The following is a 4,453-nucleotide window of genomic DNA, read 5'->3' as shown; positions in this document are numbered from 1 at the left end:
ACAATTACTAGTACTTATTAAAGGGAACTGTGGGCCAGTCACAATGAAGATATTTCCTCATTTAAGCCAATAACAACCCTAGGAAATGAGTACGACAATCACTCCAATTGTACAGCCCAAGCTTTAAAATTGCCCAAGGCCCACGGCTAAAAATGGCTGGAGAGTCCTTGCCCTTGACCTCCATATTGGTCCAGTTTTCTAGATGCTTCACACCTCTGTAAGCTATTACTGCGCTGAGAGGTCTACGAGCCGCTGATCACAGTCTGAGGTGACCAGGGAGGAGTCAGGGAGTCGCAAAGGAAAAGTGTACACAGCCAGGGAGAAAAACAGAACGGATAGTGATGCCCCAGGTGCTGAAGCATCATCACCCAAAGCGATGGAGGATGGAGGGGGCGGCTGAGGCAGCAGGGCGAAGACACAGCAACTCCTGAGCGGAACCACATATTTCCTCAGGGTCTCTTCATGAAATTCCGACTGACTGCACTTAAGGGGCTGAGATGGAGTGGCCAGCCCACTCCACACAGGACCCCATTACCAGCAAGGAGGAAGAGCCTCCCCGGGGAGTGCAGAGAGAGGCCCTATGGCACTCCTACAGGCTTACTTTCCTCCCAGTGCGGCAGGCGAAGGAGCCAGCTGAGGGCAAGATGACTGTGGACAGAGGGGCAGGCAGGGTTGCCAGCTCCATGAAGACCAACACCCCGGGTCAGCAGAAATGGCAGCTGATCTTAGCAAAGCTTCCTCATTTTCCTCTTCGCGATCAGCACTGGGAACGGGTGGTAGGCTTGGCAATTCACCCAAGGTGGTATCTGGGTGTTTCTGGAGGGTGCCTGCATCCAGCTTGATAACAAGGGCACCCACGAGGGTCTATCTCAGACCTTCCCTCCCAACATGGTGCCTCTCCTCTCCACCCCGACTGTGGAGATATGAAGGGCGGCAGAGAGCTTTCTGGGAGTGTCAGAGTCAATGTTGGCGACAACACTGAGATAAGGTAGAGGGCGTGGGTCTTCCAGATCAGGGTGGGATTGAGGATTTACAAGAAGGAAAGACCAAGGCCAGGGAAATCATGGGCAATGAATTACAGCCCCACCTCTGGATGCATACTGTGGAGGCGTGTTCCCTGGGCCACTCAGCAGTTACCTCCATACACATGAAGGCAGGTTGGGTTCAGGCAGGTAGTGGGGCAGGTCAGACCAGAGCTTGGCTTAAACACTGCATCATGTCCCAAAATCTATTCTGGCCTCAACCTGGAGACTTGTGCCCATTGCTCTAAGCAGTAGAGATGTGGTACTTTGTCTCTTCCCTTGGGAATGATGTGTAATGAAGGGTTTGAGCAAGTCCTTTGCAGTTCTTGGTGAGGAGGGTGAGGTCACTCTATGTGCCAGGCTTTTGTGGAGAAAACCTACCCTGACCCCAGTGCACACATGGCCATCCTGCCAGGCAGTGTGCCCAGGCTGAGGCATTGTAAGGGAGAAAGTCCAGGTCCGGGTGGATGGATAGAATAAAAGGTGGGGGGATGGGATAAAATGGGAATTTCAGGTGCCCTGACCCATTAATTTTGTAAGACCTCTCCAAGGCTTTCAAAACTTGGAGCAACAACAGAGGCAACTCATTCTGCTCCGAGGTAGACCCTGAAGCAGCCTGCCCCCGACTACAGCCAGCCAAAGGACTCTGGTCGCATCTTTCTTTTTCTGCATTAAGGTGTGTACTTTCATTGAACTGTCTCAGCACCTCAGCCAACTCCCAGGGAGACCAAAAGTGTTCATATATTGAAAGTTGGGTGACAGAAAAGGGGGTCATGGTGATTGACCATTCAAAATGAAACAAAAAGAGCAAGTACTCAGGCAGAAGATTAAAAACATTTGGCTTATGTAATTTACACGAAAGCAATGCTATCACCCTCTTAAGTGGACTTGGGCGACGTCTGGGCCATTCTCCTTAGGGAGACGTGGGGAGCTGTTTGGGAAGGCACGGAACTTCCTGTAACAATGCATCTCACGATATTTGGAATGAGTCAAAAAAAAAAAAAACAAATGAGGTCCTCAAAACACTCAGTCACACTGCAGAACTTTGGGGGATACACCTCCCAACTGACTGCTGTCACCTTCACTCTTCCAGCTTTTAAATCCTGAGTCAAGTGACAATAAATAAATAAATACAGCCATGCCAATGTCATCCCATTTTCCGCACAAGTTAGATTTTGTCAAGAAAAGGTGTAACAGGCAGTCTGCCTAGAAGCATTTGCGATGGACGAGGCAGAAGCCGGACTCACGGTGCTCCTGCTTGCTGATCCACATCTGCTTGAAGGTGGATGGTGAGGCCAGGGTGGAACCACAGATCCACGCAGAGTATCTGCGCTCAGAAGCCATGATGAGCTGGATCCTCATTGTGCTGTGAGCCAGAGTGGGGGATCTCCTTCTGCATCCTCTCAGTGATGCCTGGGTACACAGTGGTCCCACCTGTCAGCACCATGTTGGCACAGACATCACATGTTGTGGACATCAATGTCACATTTCATGATAGAGCTGGGGTAGTTTCATAGATGCTTCAGGACTCCATGCCCAGGAAGGAAGGCTAGAAGAGCCCTGGGGCAGTGGAACCATTTATTGCCAATAGTTTTGACTTGACCATCAGCCAGCTCACAGCTCTTCCCCAGGGAGAAGCTGGAGACTGTGGTGGCCATCTCCTGCTCCAAGTCCAGGGCAAAACAGTAGAGCTTCTCCTTGATATCTCACACAGTTTCCTGCTTGGCTATGGTGGTGACACTCTGTGACGATCTCCTGAGGCAGTCCCTCAGGTCCTGGCCAGCCAGGTTCAGACTCAGGATGTCATGGGGGAGAGCATACCCTTCATAGATGGGCACAGTGTGGGTGACCTTATTGCTGGAGTCCACCACACACCTGTGTTATGGCCAGAGGCGTAAAGGACAGCACGGCCTGCGTGGCCACGTACCTCTAGCTAGGGTGCTGGAGGTCTTCAACATGATCTGGGTCATCTTCTTCTGGTTGGCCTTAGGGTTCAGGAGGGCGTCAGTCAGCAGCATGGCGTGCTCCTTAGGGGCCACATGTAGCTCGCTGTAGAATGTGTGGTGCCAGATCCTCTCATGTCATCCTAGTTGGTGATGATGCCATGTTTGATGGGGTATTTCAGAGTCAGGGTTCCCCTCTTACTTTGGGCCCCAACACCCACATAGGAGTCCTGTGATGGTGGCTCACACTCTCCATCATGCTGGGGGTGTCCCATGATGGTAGGGAAGGCAGCCCCAGGGCCATGATTGCCTGCAATGCTGACCTTACACATGCTGGAGCCACTGTCCACCATAAGCGTGGCAGTGTCATGATCCACGGTGAGCTTGCAGGTGGAAGAGTGGTGAGAGGCCTGCGCTTGTAGAGCTGATGCGGGCTTGGCGGTCAGCAGGCCAAATATTGACCAAGAAGGTCACAAGGTGTGCTCTTGAGTATGCAAAGAAAGACTACCTACTTCCCTCTAGACTTCTGAGCTATAAAAATTCATAACCCAATCAATGTCTTTTACCCACTCCAAAGTAGCAATCAAGTAAGGCAAACAATTTAGTCTCCCCAGTGAGTGTACTTGGAATGGCCACGTACTTTTTGCAGACTGAACCAGCGGTTGGTAGCCAGGAAGAGTTTCCCAAAAGTTCTTCAGGCAGGTGAAGCTGCATAAGGGTGCTGGGGCTGGGCTCCTGCAATCACACCCCCACCTTCAAGCTGGGGGATGAGAGCTGGCATCCAAAAGTGGCCTTCCACTCTCCAGACTGAAGTGCCACACTGTTACCACACAAAGTTGGGGTTCTCCTGCCCTACGTGCATAAAGAGCCAATTATTATGGCATCAGCTTTTGAGAAAAGAAAAAAGTTTTATTGTGAGATCTATCTGCAAGGAGACAGGAGGTAACACTCTCAGATCTGTCTTCCCAATCCAGGGCTTGGGACAAAATTTACGGGATGAAGGACATGGTGGTCTGAGGTGTGGAGATAGATGATTGGAGGTAAGGAGAAGTGAGGTAATTGATGATCTGCCCTAGTGCAGTCAAGCTTCATGACTCTTCACAGGACGCATGTTCACAAAACGGTGGTGTTAGTATGATCTGAGGGTGGAGTTTTCAGCCCCTTGACGTCAAAAGGGTCACTTATCAGGCATTTGCACAGGCCCAGCTGATGGGTTGGTGGTCTCAACAGGCCTGAGCTGGACAAGGAGTCGTTACTCAGTTCCTGAAAAACCACTCTTAATTACACTGTTGATAAGATGGGGTCAGTTGAACCGGTCCTGGAGGGCTTGCAGTTACAACACTGCAGAGCCCAAGCATAGCTAATGCAGCAGCCATCACCCCAGATGAGCCTTAACCCAGGAGCTGCTGCTCTGTCTCCCTCAGGCCCCTGAAAGATGCCCCAGACAAGCCAGGACCACTCATTTCTGAGCACAAGGCACAGGAAGCT

The 4,453-nt window shown here is 51.1% G+C and overlaps 1 pseudogene; it reads right to left on the bottom strand.

Moving 5' to 3' along the window:
* Positions 1-2,228: 2,228 nt before the first annotated feature.
* Positions 2,229-3,345, bottom strand: LOC131400031 (actin, cytoplasmic 1-like; annotated as a pseudogene).
* Between the last annotated feature and the right edge of the window lie 1,108 nt (positions 3,346-4,453).

This window comes from Diceros bicornis, chromosome 41 (assembly GCF_020826845.1).
Source record: "Diceros bicornis minor isolate mBicDic1 chromosome 41, mDicBic1.mat.cur, whole genome shotgun sequence".
NCBI lineage: Eukaryota > Metazoa > Chordata > Mammalia > Perissodactyla > Rhinocerotidae > Diceros > Diceros bicornis.
The sequence above is the reverse complement of the archived record's forward strand: the minus strand, read 5'-3'. Positions and strand labels throughout refer to the sequence as shown.